The sequence below is a fragment of the Triticum aestivum genome, chromosome 6A, assembly GCF_018294505.1.
Source record: "Triticum aestivum cultivar Chinese Spring chromosome 6A, IWGSC CS RefSeq v2.1, whole genome shotgun sequence".
Classification (NCBI taxonomy): Eukaryota; Viridiplantae; Streptophyta; class Magnoliopsida; order Poales; family Poaceae; genus Triticum; species Triticum aestivum.
Window position 1 is genome coordinate 165,438,056 of NC_057809.1, and position 17,847 is coordinate 165,455,902.

At 56.4% G+C, this 17,847-nt stretch overlaps 1 pseudogene; it reads left to right on the forward strand.

Moving 5' to 3' along the window:
* Window positions 1-399: 399 nt before the first annotated feature.
* LOC123132639 (cytosolic sulfotransferase 5-like) lies at window positions 400-16,628 on the forward strand (annotated as a pseudogene).
* Window positions 16,629-17,847: the final 1,219 nt, after the last annotated feature.

Here is a 17,847-nt window from a genome sequence, read left to right on the forward strand (position 1 = left end):
TGCTGTGTGATGTGTCGTCAGTCAAATCATGTCTCTCATCTGTCAGTTTTCTTGTTTTTGTACTTCGTACCTAAATTTATGAAATTTGAATGCCCTTATGTGCATGCATGAACATGAGCATTGCTCTTGGTTAATTAGTTTTTGCACGTACACCTGTGCTGTGCATGAGCTATTTTGCTCGTGTAGGTACCAGCTGGTGTGCGTATCCGTTAGGCTCATACATACGACGTGAGCCAGCAAATTCAGAAGAAAAGTACGTACAATTGCCAGAAAGTGATGCTTATCTTATCGTCAGCATCGCCTGTGCTGACGTGCACGCGGAGCAGCCTACCGATCGAACTACCTCGCGTGGCGGGGCATCGTTATCTAGCTGCTGCTTATACAAGGCCACAGCCACATTACAACTCACGCACCACCACCAACACACCCGGACGCACGCATGCACAACGGCGTGGCTGCCTCTGCCGCCGACGACATTGCCGAGCTTGCGATCACCTCGCTTCCCCTCGACATGCGGTTCCGCCCGTTCCATCTGAGGCAGTACGGCGGGTTCTGGCTCCTGGAGGAGTTCCTCGTGGTCGTTCTGGCCGTCCACTCGGTCTTCGAGCCGAGGCCGTCGGATGTCCTCCTTGCCAGCTTCCCAAAGTGCGGTACCACCTGGCTCAAGGCTATCGCCTTCTCCACGCGCAACCGAGCCGAGCACCCACCATGTGACCTCAACCACCCTCTCCGCCATGGCAACCCCCATGATGTCGTCAGGTACCTGGAGATGGCGTTCGCGTAGTCGACGGACGACAGTGGAGCAGTCGATGCGTTCGCGGTGCTCCGTTCACCACGCGTGGTCGCCACACACCTTCCCTACTCTCTCCTGCCATGGCGCATCTCCGCGGAGGAATCCGGCTGCCGGATCGTGTACATCTGTGTCAGCGCCCTACCTACAGGAGGAGCACCAGGGCCACGAGCGGAGGCAGCCCAACAGAACCGGCCCAAGAGGGAGCGAAGACCTTGCCACAAGTTCACTGGGCCTCAATGGATCTCATATCTCTTCGACCTGAGCAAGATATGATAGGGTGGAGTAGGTGAGAGGAGACATCCTGGCTTGGATCATACTGGCGGCGACGGCTTGTAACCTGCTCCCCTTTCTTCCTCTCTGCTAGTTCATCTTCCTCCTAGCAAGATTGTATCCCAACCTGTAATGATCCTGTTTAATCCAAAGATATTGAGAGAGTAGCTAACACGAGGTATCAGTCGCCAACTACCATCCTTCCTTCATTGTCGCCCTGGAGACGCGCCGCCAGACGAGCGACCGACAGCAGTCGCTCGCGACCATGGATCCCGCCCTCAAATCGTACCTCGACAAGCTCGCGGATACCTTGACGAAGGCCAACGAGGAAACCCGGGCAGACATCAAGGAGCTCGCGGAGCGGATCGACCACCAGTCCACACAAGTGGACGCTCTCACAACGTGGAAACCGGACCTCGAAGCCCGCCTCTCCAAGATCCAGGAGACGGTGGGCATACTCCAGAGCGGGCGGCCTTCCGCGGCGACCGCATCCGCTGGTGGATCGAAGAAGACGGATCTCCCTGATCTATCACCCATCGACGCGATCCATGGGCCCGATGGCCACGGCAAGTCGCTTCAACCACGGGGTGGGTTGTCGGCGGGCGTCGTCCCGCCGGCGACCTCTCCGGCCAATGGTACGCTAAATTTCCACACCCCCATCAATTACCAAGAGTCTGATCCATCCCTAGGTTCTAGTTTCCCTTCGGGTCATCTTATCGCGGGGCTAAGCCAGGCTTCCCCATCACTCTCGTTTCCCCAGTTCTCCGGTGACAACCCAAAGATATGGAAAACTATGTGTGAGCAGTACTTCGCCATGTTCCAAATTCATGACACTTATTTCGTTCCTATGGCCACCCTGCATTTCACTGGTTCAGCAGCCATCTGGCTGCAATTAGTCAAGGGGAAACTTGCTGGTCTCGATTGGGAAGCATTCTGTACCTTGCTATGCACTCGATTTGGACGCGACAGGCATCAATCGATTATCCATCAGTTTTATGCTCTGCGTCAAACTAGTTCTATGTCTGATTACATTGAGCAATTTGAAAACCTCATGAACCATCTTATCTCCTATTCTGATGTTGTCCACCCACTTTATTTTCTGACGAGGTTCATTGAGGGATTGCACACGGATATCCGTACTGTGGTGATGGTACAACGACTCAAGGACCTCGACACTGCTTGTGCACTCGCCATTCTGCAGGAAGAGGTGGCTGAGGGACAGCGAGGATCCTGGCACAACCGACACAATGCGACATCCTCTTTGGGGCGTGCTCGACCTTCAATACCATTGGCGCTACCTCCTCCACCGGGTCGATCACCGACCACCTCGCCAACATTAGATGATTGCAGAGGGACAGAGGCAGCTCATGCTGGGAGTGATTCTTCCAAGATCACGGCGCTGCGAAATTTCCGCCGAGCCAAGGGATTATGCTTTAAGTGCGGCGAGCATTGGGGCCATGATCACATTTGTCCACCTACAGTTAAGTTGCATGTCATTGAGGAGATGTTAAGCTTGTTCAACCTGGATATTATTGAAGAGGAAGCTACCACAATTGAACAACAACAACTTCAACCGGATACAAATTGAACAAGTGTGGCAGCTCTCGACCAATGCAGTCTCGGGAACTGAGGCACCCAGTTGCTTGCAACTACATTGTTGGCTATAGGGACAGAAAGTTCTGATGCTGGTCGACTCCGGTAGTTCAGCCTCGTTTGTTTCTCATCACTTATTGCCCAGCTTGCAGGGAGTCCATACTATGCCCAAGTCTGTTAAAGTGCTTGTAGCCAATGGATCTAAGTTGTGGTGCACTCAGGAGGTCTTGGGATGTTCTTGGTTTGCACAAGGGCACGTGTTCTCCACCAATTTCAGATTGTTACCCTTGGGATCTTATGATATCATATTGGGCATGGACTAGCTAGAATACCATAGTCCCATGCTCATCGATTGGCCAAGCAGACGTATGCAGATTGAACATGAGGGATTCACGGTGGTTTTGCAAGGGGTAATATCCAACGCAAGCAAATGTGAGACTCTGAATAGCGTGCAGCTGGCAAGCATGGAGAAGCAGGCAGCTGTAGCCTACGCTATACACATCTGTTTTGCCACTGATTCAGATACAATCACTGAACTCAATTGCATAGAAGTCCCGCCAGAGATTGTGCAGGTACTCTTGGACTATCAGGATATCTTTTTGGAACCTACGGGATTGCCACAAAAGCGTGCATGTAATCACACAATTCCCCTGATGCAGGGAGCACAACCAGTTAACATACGGGGCTATCGACACAAACCTGAATTGAAAATGGAGGTGGAACGACAAGTGGCAGAAATGTTGAAGGCTGCTCTTATTCAAAAGAGCAGCATCCCATTCTCCTCTCCCATCATCCTAGTCAAAAAGAAAGATGGCACCTGGCGCATGTGTGTCGATTATAGATGCCTGAACGCCATGACCATTATCAGCAAGTACCCAGTGCCAGTTCTCGAGGACATATTGGACGAGCTATCAGGGGCACGCTGGTTTTCCAAATTGGACTTGCGCTCAGGATATCATTAGATTCGTCTAGCAGAAGGGGAGGAATACAAAACTGCATTCCAGACTCACTCTGGACATTATTAGTATAGAGTGGTACCGTTTGGCCTCGGTGGAGCACCGACAACCTTTAATGGGGGATTGACTGTCACTTTAGAACCAGTGCTATGTGTCTGCGCCATGTCTTTCTTCGACGATATTCTCGTCTTTAGTCAGTCTCTTACTTTGCACGTGCAACATCTACGACGGGTTATGGCTCTGCTATGAAGAGATCAATGGTATGTGAAGAAATACAAATGTGTGTTTGCTCAGCAAGAAATCAAATACCTCGGCCACACAATATCTGCACAAGGGGTAACAACAGACTCTGACAAGGTCCATCAAGTGGCTGCTTGGCCTGTGCCAACATCGGTCAAGGAGGTTCGAGCCTTCCTAGGATTGGTTGGGTATTACCGGCGCTTCGTTCACCAATTTGGTATGATAGCTAGGCCATTAACTCAACTCCTACGCAAGAATGTCCAATTCCAGTGGACGGAGGCCACCCAGTCAGCCTTCAATGCTCTTAAGGTCTCCCTGACATCAGCACAAATCTTGGCTCTTTTGGATCTCACGAAAACATTCGTCATTGAAATAGATGCATGTGAATATGGAGTGGAAGCAGTGTTACAACAGGAAGGGCATCCCATCGCGTACCTCAGTAAAGCATTGGGCCCTCGCACCAAAGGTCTCTCAACTTATGAAAAAGAATACCTTGCCATTGTACTAGCGGTCGACCACTGGCGACCCTACCTATAGTTTGGTGATTTTTTTGGTGAAAACGGACCAACGTAGCTTAGTGCACTTGGAGGAACAACGCCTCCATACCCCATGGCAACAGAAAGCCTTCACCAAATTGCTTGGGCTGCAATACCACATCTGCTAGCAGTCGATGCGTTCGCGGTGCTCCGTTCACCATGCGTGGTCGCCACACACCTTCCCTACTTTCTCCTGCCATGGCGCATCACCGCGGAGGAGTCCGGCTGCCGGATCATGTACATCTGTCGGGACACAAAGGATGCATTTGGTTCCTTGTGGTTATTCGCCTAGAAAGGGGCGGTCGTCGTTGCACAAGCTCGAGCCCGAGCCCGAGCCGACGAGGACACGGACATGCAGCAGCCGCTGCTGTACACATTCGAGGAGGCGTTCGAGCTGTTCTGCAACGGATTATGCGGGAGCGGCCCACAGTGGCGCCACGTGGTGGGTTACAGGGGCATGAGCAGGAAGCGGTCAGAGAAGGTGCTCTTCCTCCTGTATGAGCAGATGCTCTGGGACCCGTGAAAGCATCTCCAACAGCCGTTGAACGCGCCGCACGCTAAAAACTACTTTGTCGCGCGCCCATCACCTGGTTTGGCGCGGCAGGTAGCGCTGGCTCCAGCAGCGGCGCTAAAATGCAGAGCACGCGTGCAGCTCCAGCAGCACGCAAAAATGCAGCGCGCGCGACTCTCGCACAAATAACATATGCAATCCAAACACAAGCAAAAGATCAAACACAAACAAGATAAATCAACAATAAATAGTTCAATTTCATTATTACAACTCAAACAAACAGTTTATCATTCAATACAACAAATAGTGCAATAACACAACAAATACTTCAACAATACAACATCGAACGCACAAATCATGATGCTCTTTGTCGTTCATTCCATGCCCACCACTCCTCAATGAGATCCTTCTGAAGATCATCATGCGCTACGGCACGTCGAATGTCATGATAGGAGGCAACAAAACAAGCCACCCTTTCAGCCCTCCGTCGCACTCGCACGGGATGTCCCAAGAGCTCATATTGAGAGTAGTCTACATCTTGACCACGCTCATTCTCGATGATCATATTGTGCATGATCACACAAGCGTGCATGATGTACCAAAGCATTTTTTGATCCCAAAATCGAGCCGATCCTCTCACAATAGCAAATTGCGCATGCAAAATCCCAAAAGCTCTCTCCACATCTTTTCTAGCCGCCGCTTGAGCATTGTGGAAATCAAGATTTTTCTTACCTTCTAGTTTTTCAACGGCTTCACAAATGTTTGCCACTTGGGTAGATCCCTTCCGCAAGATAATAGCCATAGTTGTATGTACGACCATTCGCTACAAACTGCACCGGTGGGAAATCACCATTTGCAATCTTATTCATCAGTGGTGACCGGTTGACAACATTGATGTCATTTAAAGATCCAGGCATTCCAAAGAATGCATGCCAAATCCAAGTTTCCTGATTGGCCACCGCTTCAAGGATTATAGTGGAACCCTTTTTTTGACTGTGGAATTGCCCATGCCATGCCTTTGGACAATTCTTCCAACTCCAATGCATGCAATCTATTGAGCCAAGCATACCTGGGAAGCCGCGGGCTTTGTTCGTCTTCAATAGCCTTGCGGCGTTGTCGGCGTTCTGGGAACAGTGGTCCCCAGACTTGTCTACATGCGGCCCACGGCGTGGCTAAGCCAGCAGGCCGTACGGCCCGTCTTCACCAACAAAGCATCCAAGACCCTCGCGAGGGTCCAAGCCTCGCGAGGCGGACGACGCAAGACCTCTTCTGGGGTGGCCTAGCCAGGCAACCTCACGAGGAGCAGAGATATCAAGGCGGAGCAAACCTCACGAGGCCCTCGTGACGTGAGCCATAACGCACGACAGCAGGTGGGCGCCAGGCGGGCGCCAGCATGCGCAGTGTCCTTGTTTCCTTTTTGGTGCTAAGGAGGCTAGCGCAGGCGAAGAGTATCGAGGCATCAGGCAAAGGTTGCTATATTGGTGCAACAAGACCAAGACCAGGAGGACGTCAAGATGGAGGTCATCGTGGAGCCCAAGACGGCGTCACCGCCAGAGCTTTTCGCAGGCGAAAACCACTTTTGTCAGGATAGCTTGTACTAGCTGCCCCCCTTCAAATTTGCCCGCCGTTGTTGGCTCCCTTCCCGCTCGATATTTGGGAAGAGGATCAGGGCCTATATAAGTAGAGCTAGCCACCATAGTAGAGGCATCTCATCTTAGCTTGGTCCAACCCGGACGAGAGCCTACTCACAAGAACACCTCAACCTCAGGAGGCTGTTCTTTCCTTGTACTGTTCATCATCAGCCCTAGTGGCAATCCACCACCACCACACTGGAGTAGGGTATTACACCACAACGGTGGCCCGAACCAGTATAAACCTCGTGTCTTTCTGTGTTGCGAGTTCGTCGAGTTCGTCCGAGAGATCTTAGCAAGCTAGGGCATAGATTGGTGGGAAGGAAAGACTTCGCGTGCACCCTAGTGTTCGAACCTTAAGGGTTTGCCGGAGCCCCACATCCGACATTTGGCGTGCTAGGTAGGGGTGCGCCGTAGCTCCCCTTCCATCAGTTCGTCGCTCCGTCGTCTCCATGGCGGACGCCCGCCGTGCTCGAGATGAGCGTCGAGTTGCCCTCACCGCCCGCGTCGCTCAGACGGCTCCCGTCGGCGGGCCACATCGTCGTTCTCCGTCTCCCGCCGCCAACGCTGCCACCAGCCCAGCGGGGAACGAGCAGCGGGCATCCTCGCAGCATCCTTCGGTGCGGCAGGACGGCCGCACCGCCACTCCATCACTGACCCCTGCTGGATCTTCGTCTCACGCGCACCGCGCTCCTCGCAGCGAACGAGTTCCTGCGCTACCGCCCCGTCGACGACCTCTACGAGGAGTGGCTCAACCGCACCGCCGAGCTCGTCCGCGCCGCAGGGGGCTCTCCAGTGTTGTCCCACTCTTTGCCTCCCCCTCAACTAGCCGCGGGCGACGGGGCTCATGGTGTGCCTCCACCACCTTAGCCCCAAGACGGCGCCTTGGCACCAAGCCGCGCGGCTCTGCGGCGTGATCCGCCGCACCAGGCGCCCACCCGCGAAGAGAGAAGCTGCCAAGAAATTCTGCGGCCGCGAGAAGCTGCACCTGCGCTCCCCACGCCACCTCATCAAGACGGCGCACCGCCCGCAGCGGTGCAGCGCGGACCTTGTCAAGACCAAGCTCCAGCTCCGAAGCAGGCCCTGGCAACCACAGCTGGCTGCCGTGCCTTCACCCCCGAGCTGCGTAGCGTCGCCTGGCTGGGCAAGTTCAAGTCAGATCTACCTCCTCGCTATGACGGTACCGCCGACCCCGCGGAGTTTCTGCAGCTCTATGGGATGAGCATCGAAGCGGCCAACGGCGACAAAAAGGTCATGATGAATTGGTTTCCCATGGCTCTCAAGGATGGAGCTCGCTCCTGGCTCCTGAACCTGCAGCACGGCTCGATCTCCTCCTGGGATGAGATGCGCGACCGCTTTGTCGCCAACTTCCAGGGCACTTGCGACCGCCCACCGGCCGCGGGTGATCTACGCCGCATCAGGCAGCAACCAGGGGAGACCCTCCAGAAGTACATCCAGCGCTTCAACAACACCCGCCTCAGGATCCGCAAGGTCACAGTCAAGGCCATCATCTCCGCGTTCTCTGACGGCGTCCGTGACATCAAGATGAAGGAAGAGCTCGCCATCCATGAGAATCTCTGCACATCTCAGGAGCTGTTCAACCTGGCGACCAAGTGCGCAAGAGTTGAGGAAGGGCGCCTCTCTCTCCTTGAGCTCCCAGCCGTGGGCGCGGAGGAGAAGAAGGTCAAGGCCAAGGACATGAAGCACAAGGAGGTAGTTGTGCTCGCAGCGGAACCCGACATCAAGCGGGGCAGAGATCAACCCGAGTCATCCAAGAACAACCGACTGTTCTGCGCCTTCCACAACCTGAACACCCACAACACCAGCGACTGTCAAGAGCTCAGAGCCATACGAGAAGGACGGTACGGTCGATGCCCCGAGCGCAACGACCGGGGCTACGGCCGCGGAGGAGGACATGGAGGCGGACGCTGGGATGACTGTGGCCCACACCAGGAGTGGCGCGACCGGCCTCGTGAGGACCGCTGGCAGGACTAGCCTCGTGAGGACGCCTGGAGGGACCCACCGCGTGAAGATCGCTCCGAGGGCAGCGTCAGTCTTCCCCCGTTGCTGCCACCAAGAAGGAACGACGACCACCACCAGGACGAGGGGGCTGGGGGCTTCCTGGAGCCGCGTGCGATCGCCTGCATCTTGGGCGGCGCCCAGGCCCCAGCCTCTCAGCGCACCTTCAACCAGTTCGCTCGCGAGGTGAACGTGGCGCTCCCCAAACTCGAGGCCACGCACCCGCTCAGGTGGTCCCAATGCGCCAACTTTCAACTCGGCAGACCAGCTCAAGTGCGCAGCCACCGCCGGTGTCCTCCCTATGCTGTGCTCCCTAGTCATCAGCAATGTGCGGGTCACCAAGACCCTCATCAACAGCGGCGCAGGGCTCAACGTCCTGTCCGTCGACACGTTCGACAACCTCCAAGTGCCTTATAAACAGCTCCAGCCCACCAAGCCTTTCTCAGGAGTGACCGACGGCTCCACCACACCGATAGGGCAGGTCCGCCTGCCCGTCACCTTTGGGGGGCGCATGAACTACCGTACCAAGCTCATCGACTTCGACGTCGCGCACATCCGCCTGCCGTACAATGCCATCCTCGGGTATCCAGCCTTGGCCAAATTCATGGCAGTCACTCATCACGGCTACAACGTTCTCAAGATGCCAGGAAACGGAGGAATCATCACGGTCCCATGTGAAGATAGGGATGCGGTGTGCTCCCTCGAGCGCGCCTTTCAAGCCACAGCAATCGATGACCCCAACAGCAGAAATGAAGGCCCTCTGGAGGCCATCCCCAAGAAGAAGCAGCCACACCGTGCAGGACCTCAGGAGGATGGCGTCGCGGCAGGAGCCTCGTCAGGACCAGCGCCCGCTCCAGGGGCACCTCCCTCCATCGCATAGGAAGGCACGCCCGGAGCCTTCCTCGGGCAGGGCTCGGGGGCTCTCTTCTGGAGGGTCTCAGACCTTACCAACCTCACGAGGGAGGTGCATGGGAACCACTTGGAGGCGTGCTTCACGGCACGTGACCCTCAGGAGAGCACAGGGCAAGGAGTGCCCACCACTCAGGAGTTCATCACCAGGACCACCTAGGAACTGCAAGAAGCAAGAGCCATGCGCGGCAACAGTCGCCCACGAGGCGCAGCTCCACATCCTGGTGAGGATGTTGGGCTGCGTGTCTGCATCGACGTCCCAGGGCTCAACAGGGCCGCATCTCAGGAGCGTTTCTGGCCTTCGGGTGTGGGCCGCTGCGAGGGCCCGCCGCACAACTAAGTTCGAATTCCTTTTGGCTTGCCGAGCGTGGCGTCGGCCTATCAGCGCAACATGCGACATGTCCTGGCGGCTCAGGAAGCCATGTACCACACCATTATGGAGGAGATGGAGACGGTCTTCAGGGAACCTCCCGAGCCCCCAGAGCCTCCCGAGGCTCAGGGTTCTGGCGGCTCATGAGGAGTCATTTCTTCAATGTGCGCCTTCAGCTGCACCAACTCTACTTCGTCTACAGAACTAGGTGACATCTTCCAAGCTCGTTTAGCTGGGAGCGCCCCTCGGGCTGCATTATTCCCAGGCCGCGTGGGCCCGTCCCTGCGGCATGTATCCCTTTTGGTTACATCTTTAGCTTACCTTGTTGGGGGCGCCCCTCGGGCTGCATCATCCCCAAGTCGCTCGGGCCGGACCCGGTGGCATGTATCTTCCTGCATTTATCTGAATTGATCTGCTCTCCATGCTTAACCTACCAACTGCTGTCACCTGCGCGATTGCTTCCCACCACAGGTTTGTTCATCCTATGCAATCCGCTTGCACGTTAAAAGGGGGGCTCCTGAGCATCGCGACTCAGGAGCTCTTACTGGCTCTCCAGCCCTCACCCCATGGCCTTGACCATGGCATCGCGACCTGGCATACCAGCGGCGGCTCAGCTCACTCGAGGGCCGGGACCTGAGGACGTAGAGTGCTTGCATCTAACCGCCTTGCAGGGACACACAGTCACCAAGACTCAAGATCAGGCGCAACCCTCCTTGAGGTAGGGCCTCGTGAGTCCCGCGCTGGCTCACGAGTGCCCAGATACAACTCGTGTCGTGCAAGCCACGTGCCAGGGCGGGGATGTACACGCCCCGGGGATTCCTCCCGGAGGGCCCCCCATCCCACACCCAAGTGGAAGCACCATGCTCCGCGCTGGCTGTCGACACTGCCGAGGAGCGGCTATACCCGTGCACAAGCGGAAGCACTATGCTCTGCGCTGGTGATAAACAACTAAGGGCGGCCCCACGGTCGTACCAACCTCAGGGAGCCCAGAGCTCAGCTCCCAGCCTTACCACAACGCCTCCCCTCGGGAGAGCCACACTAGGGGGCTGGGCACGGGGGCTGCGCTCGGGTCACGCCCAAGCGCACGCCACCCAACTAGGTCCCCCGGACCTGGGCATCGCGCGCCCCTCCCGAGGCCTCGGCGAGGGAAGGTATGGAAATTGTTTGCACGTCAAGGGGGACTCCTGAGCATCGCGACTCAGGAGCCTAACTGGTCACGTAGCCTCTCACTCTTTGGTCTGTCCTGGTGTCCGGTCGGCCCAATGTCGATTGAGGTATGCGTGTGGCCAGGCTCTGCCGACGTAGAACATTGATCTATCCTCACGAACTCTCCCTATATGTTGTTTGCGTGTCAAGGGGGACTCTTGAGCATCGCGACTCAGGAGCCTAACTGGTCACGTAGCCCCTCACTCCTTGGTCCGTCCTGGTCTCCGGTTGGCCCAATGGCGGTTGAGGTGTGCGCGGGGCCGGGCACTGCCGACGCAGAATGCAAAGCAAATAGGAAGGAAATCGCAAAATCTCAAAGCAAATATTACAAGCATATTGTTCTCACAATACCAAATGAAAAGTCTAAACGCCTCCATGAGGCCTGATACATGTCACAGGAACGAAACGGGAAGAATAGCCGCAGGTCACCCCTGGATATCGCCATCGCCTGCGGAAGGTGATCCCTCGTGGGCAACGATGTTCTCACCTTCACCACCAGCCACAGGACCCGCGTCGTCGCAAGACAGAGGATCGGAGACAAAGCCGCGGAACCTCCCCAGCAAGGCCTCCACTTGACCTTGTACAGCCGCGGCGGCAGCTTCACAGTGATCTTCAGCCACAGGCTCCAGCAGCTTGTCAAGGCGAGCGCTGGGGTCGCGGAGGTGCAGATGGCTGAAGACGCGAGTCAGCGCGGCTGATGACAGGACGCGAGCTTCTGCTTCCACCGTAGGACCGAGGCCATCAACGACCTCCTCAAGCGCCTTCACCATGAGAGGAAGCAGCTGGACGGGGCCGTCCTCGTAGAGTGTCTTCAGCGCCTTGCGAGACCTCTTCTCGAGATCAGCGAAGGCCACGCGGTCCTCGGCCAGGACTCGCGCCTTGGCATCAAGATCGGCCTCCCTCGTCCCCATCTTCTGCTCCAACTCTTCCAACCGGTTGCGCTCGGCGGCCTGCTTCTTCCCCAGCTCCGCCAGCTCAGCATCGCGATTCTTGACGGCTTCCTCCCGAGCCTTCATCTTCTCCTCCTTTGCTTGGCGGCAGCGTGCCTCTTCGGCGTGCTTGTCGTGCAGGCTCTGCAACTCGCCCTCCAGCACTTGGCAGTGGTCATAGACGGCCTTGGCGTATTTCAGTGTCTCTCTCACGATCGGCTGCAGCTCTGGCGGCTCCTTGCTTCTCCTCCTTGGAAGCCGCAGCAGCCTGGCCCAGTGCCGCGCGAACCACCAGGTCGGAGTGAAGCCATCCAGAGGCCGACTCCAGACGCCCGGCCACCAGGCGCGGGTCCGCACTCAAGAGATCCGCCTGCAGCTGGGTCATCTCTGAAAGGGCACGCTCCAAGACAGCAGCAAGAGCAGAAGAACCAGGGAGTGGAGATGCTGCGGTGGGAGGAAGCGACACCGTCACCGGGGGTTGGGAGACCACGGGTTCCGGAGCAGCTGGTACCTCGTCAGCCGCGCCAAGCGCCGGCACCTCCGGAGCCCGCGGGGCCATGGGGGATGATTCCACGCGGCGATGTTCCCCTTGGCCCCACGAGGACGACCGGGCTGGGGAGATGCGGGCGCTGCTGCCTCCTTTCTCTACGGAGGGAGGCATGGCCACCGTATCTTCCTTCCTCTTCTTCGCCGAAGACGCCGCCCTGATCAACCAAGGGTGAGCGTCAGGAAATAACAAGTACCGGCAGGGATAAAGTGAAGCTCGAGACACCTACCAGTCCACCACGAAGTACTCCACCTTTCGCTTGTGAAGCTTGAAGCCTGACAGCATCGGGACCTGAAGGGCAGGCGTTCGGGCTCCGGCAGCGCCAGGCGGTGCGGAGGCAGAACCCGATTCAGCCCCAGGAGGCATTGGGGTGGAGGCGGCACCACGGACCACCAGCGACGACCTACCCTTCGTAGGGATAAGGGGTTGCTCCCTCTCCCCTTGGTAGGCGTCGGCTTCGGCATCATCAGGAAGGGCGGGGAGAATCTCGGCCTTGCTCAGAGAGGAAGTCTCCCCCACCTCTTTCGGGGTCTTCTCCGAGTCCACCTCCTCTTCCCCCTCTCCGCGAGACTCGCCGGAAGACACCTCCGTCGGTTTCTGCGCCATAGGAGCTTCCGAAAGCACCGGCGGCACCAGCCCGCGCGCATCAAAAGTCAGCCTGGAGGCGATGAATTCCTCCTGGTCCCTGCGTTGGAACAGGGGAACAAAGGCGCTAGGCGGGTACTCCTGGTTGTCCCCGACTATGAGGCGAAGGATGGTGTCCAACTCATTGCCAGGCAGGTCCCCTGGCCTCAGGTGGGTCTTGTTTTCCTCTTCTTCGAGCTCCTAGAGGGGGCGCGCGCTCCTGGAGTGGGGCAACCCGCAGCATCAAGAACTCCCTCAGGAGCATCGCCCCCATTATCTTGGCCGCCCTCGCGTTGCCCGGCTTCAGGTCGGTCATCATCTTCCCCAACACTGATGATGCCCGCTCGTCGACAAGCTTAGCCTTGGGCCACCCCTTGCCCTGTCGGGGCGCTCCCGTCGGCAACACCAGGAACGGATGGGCGTGCTTGGCGTCCATCATGACCCACTTGGATCGAATGTTGTCGGCTCTCTTCACGGTGCTCGAGATCGAGTTGGCCTTGCCGCAGGCGACGAAATTAGCGCACCCGGAGGCGTGCTCGCCGCTGACGCAGAGGAATAAGAAATGGCCCAGGAGCGCCACGGACAGCATCACGCCCAGGTACGCCTCATAGTAGTAGGCAAAGATGGACAGGAGGAGGATAGAGTTGGGATGGAGGTGCAACGCCTGCAGCCTGTAGTGGTCAAGGACTTCATAAAAGAAATCAGAGAAGGGAGGAACCAACCCAATAGCGACGCTGCTCGAGAAGAAGGGTAAGAAGGTGCTCCCCTCAGGCTTTGGCTCATCGGACGCAAGCCGGAGCTCCGTCTTCCCCCACTCGTTGTTCTCTCCCGCTGTCAGCAGGCGCACGGAGGCGAGGCTCTTCTCCGTGACAGTGGGCGCCTCAAGAGCGGGCTCGTACCAAGCCGGTGCCGAGGAAGCCTTGACCTTGCGCGGCGCCATGAGCGGCAGTTGCAAAGCAAGGCTGGGGCAGATCTGGAGGTAACGGCGGCGAAGAGCGAGAAAGGGGATCTGGAGCGAGGCAAGGAAGAAGCAACGAAGGCAAGTGCTGCCTACGCCAGCCTTTTGTCAGGTCAAGCAGTTGCCGAGTAAGCATGTGGAAGCGGAGACGCCCACGTCCAATCAACCGCCACGCCTCAACCGAGGCCGCAGGCTTTGGGCCCCGCGGCGCTCCGTACTTGGCCCTTGGCTTCGCCGCGAAGCCAAACCCGAGCGCACCTTAGGCCCGGGGACTACTGTTGGTGTTCTAGGAACGGGGGTCCCCAGACTTGCCTGCCTGCGACCCACGGCGTGGCTAAGCCAGCAGGCCGTACGACCCGTCTTCACCAACAATGCATCCAAGACCCTCGCGAGGGTCCAAGCCTCGCGAGGCGGACGACGCAAGACCTCCTCTGGGGTGGCCTAGCCAGGCAACCTCACAAGGAGATAAGATATCAAGGCGGGGCAAACCTCACGAGGCCCTCGTGACGTGAGCCATGACGCACGACAGTAGGCGCGCGCCAGCGCGCGCAGTGTCCTTGTTTCCTCTTTGGTGCTAAGGAGGCCAGCGCAGGCGAAGAATACCGAGGCATCAGGCAAATGTTGCTATATTGGTGCAACGAGACCAAGATCAGGAGGACGGCAAGAAGGAGGTCATCGTGGAGCCCAAGACGACGTCACCACCAGAGCTTTTTGCAGTCGAAGACCACTTTTGTCAGGATAGCTTGTACTAGTTGTCCCCCTTCAAATTTGCCCGCCGTTGTTGGCTCCCTTCCGCTCGATATTTGGGAAGAGGATTAGGGCCTATATAAGTAGAGCTAGCCACCATAGTAGAGGCATCTGATCTTAGCTTGGTCCAACCCGGACGAGAGCCTACGCACAAGAACACCTCAACCTCAGGAGGCTGTTCTTCCCTTGTACTGTCCATCATCAGGCCTAGAGGCAATCCACCGCCACCACACTGGAGTAGGGTATTACACCACAACGGTGGCCTGAACCAGTATAAACCTCATGTCTTTCTGTGTTGCGAGTTCGTCGAGTTCGTCCGCGAGATCTTAGCGAGCTAGGGCGTAGATTGGTGGGAAGGAAAGACTTCGCGTGGACCCCAGTGTTCGAACCTTAAGGGTTTGCCGGAGCCCCACATCCGACAGGCGTCTTCCGCATTGGGAGATCTCAAATACTCCTGGCCAAACACTTGGACAATTCCGACTGCGAAGCGCTTGACACACATGATGGCTTGGCTCTCACCCATAGCCAAGTGATCACCAATTAGATCAGCCGGGATACCGTATGCCAACATACGCAAAGCGGCTGTCACCTTCTGAAAGGTGCTATGCCCGAGCTCTCCGGCGGCATTTCTTTGCTGAAAAAACCGGTCATGTCTCGCTAGTTTCTCTGCAATGCACCTGAACAACTCGGTGCTCATCCTAAACAGGCGACGAAAGTACGACTCTGTGTATGTGGGATTCTTCGCAAAATAATGCCTGATCAATCTGTTGTGGGCATCGATCCTATCCCTCCAATTTTTCCGCCGACCCATAACCGAACCACCATATTTTGGTTTTTTATTGATGTGCATAGCTAGGATCATTGCAAGATCATCCTCCTCTTCCATATCAAATTCTTCTTCGGAAGAATCATACAATGAACTCATCTACAATGTTGAATACTAGGTTATAAAAACTACGATCAACATGCACCAAATTCATTAAGTTGAGCAATACATACCTTGCGGGTGTTTTATCGAACACCTTGCGGGCGCCGAGCGGCAGCGAGCGGCTGCGCGCTGTTCATCGGAGGACCGCCGCACGCGAGGGCGGCAGTGACTAGAGGGAGGCGGAGGAAGCCACTGCGGCACGTGGATAGGCCGGGGAAGCGCCGGAACAGTCGTCGGGTGGCGCGGGCGGCGGCGGCGCCGCAGATGGATGGGGTGGGTGGAGTTGCTAGCGAGCGTTCGAGAGTCCAACGCGTGGGAGCGGGCGCAGCAAATAAGCGGTGCGCGATGGCGTTTCGGCCCGCGCGTTGAACTAGATATGCTGCGCGTGCAATTTTTACATCTCTGCTAGATCGTCCGGACCGGTAGCGCGCGCAAAAAATGCTGATTTTTTAGCACAGCGGCTATATAGCATGGCTGTTGGAGATGCTCTGAGCAACGTGAATAAGCTGGCGGAGTTCATGGGGTGTCCGTTCTCCGGTGAGGAGGAGGCGGTCGGGGTGGTGCAGGCTATCGTGGAGTTGTGCAGCTTCTAGAGCTTGAAGAACATGGAGGTGAACAAGAGTGGCAGCCAGGGTCCGGCGGCACACGAGTCCTTTTTCCGGAAGGGTGTGGTCGGGGACTGGAGCAACCACATGACACTGGCGATGGCGGAACGGCTGGACAGGATCGCCGAGGATGCACTGCAAGGCTCGGGGTTCAGCTTCGCCGTTGCGGGGTCGTCCTCGTGAGTCCTGAATGTGCTAGCAACATGGATGCATGCAAGCATGCATGATGTTGTACCCTTGATGTATCATATATGTTGAGCCCTTTGTGCGTTGTGCTTGATTTTTCACAAGTCGAAAATAAAGCTTGTGGTCGTGGCGCATTTTCCTCACAGACAACTTCCTTGGCACAAGCCACCTCCATTTACAAACACAATGATGTCCAGTCTCTTTCGATTTTGCATCGGAATATTGGATGATAGATAAATAGGTTGCTAGTGAATTGGGAATCAGCTTCATGCAGTAAGACAGACAAATCAATCGATGAATTGGCTTCACCAGGAAAACAATTGTCGGCCATTCAAAGTCAAGTACTCCGATCTAAATTACAAGAAAAATACTGTAATATTTTTCACTAGTTCAGTACTGATATCATGAATAGCCACAGGTGCAACCTACTACACTACATCACAGATGCTAATCTCGCTTGAAACCTTGAGGGTGGACGCGGTCGGGATCAGCGAGGATCGGCGTGGTGGGGATCGGCGGGGCGGGGCAGTGCATCTCCTCTTAGCTTCTGCCAGCTCCATGTAAGCGATCTTCTTGCCGGCAGCATTGGTCGTCGCAGAGCATTTCTTTCCAACCACTTCCTTGGTAGTGTTTGCCGACTTGACGGCGGCAGGTCCCTTTGAGATGGAAGAGATCGATGCGGACCGACATGTTGACGAAGTGGCAGATGACTTCTCAGGAATTCTCACGCTCCCTATGCCGAAAACCTTCATGGTGGACGAGGTCAGGGTCCTCATCGTGCGCTGGACACGGGGCCTCTTCGGAGCTTCTCCCAGGTCCAAGTATGCGACCTTCTTGCCGGCAGCATTGGTTGTGGCGATTCTGGCAAACAGAATGAGCGCGGGTCGGTGCGGCCGTGGCAGCGGCGGCGCTGGAGTAGAGCGTTTGTTTGCTACCCCTTCCTTCGTAGCGTTGGCCCGGTTCATGAAGACAATGTTGTTTGACGTGGAAGAGATCAGCGCCGATTGGCGTGGCGACGGCGACACACTACACCATGCACCAAAATTCCCTACTGGCATGTGTTGGGAAAAAGTCACCATTGCTGACCAACAATATGTCAGAAAAATTTCTAACGGACTGTGGGTCGGGAAACATCTGTTCAGTTACACACTATCGGTCGGGAATGGTATAGCATATATCATCAAACAGTCGGTCGGGAAATCCTTTATGGCCCATGGACCATCGGTTGGTAAATAACACCGACCGACATTCGGAAGCTAACTGGGCCTCGCGCGCGAACGGCCAATTTT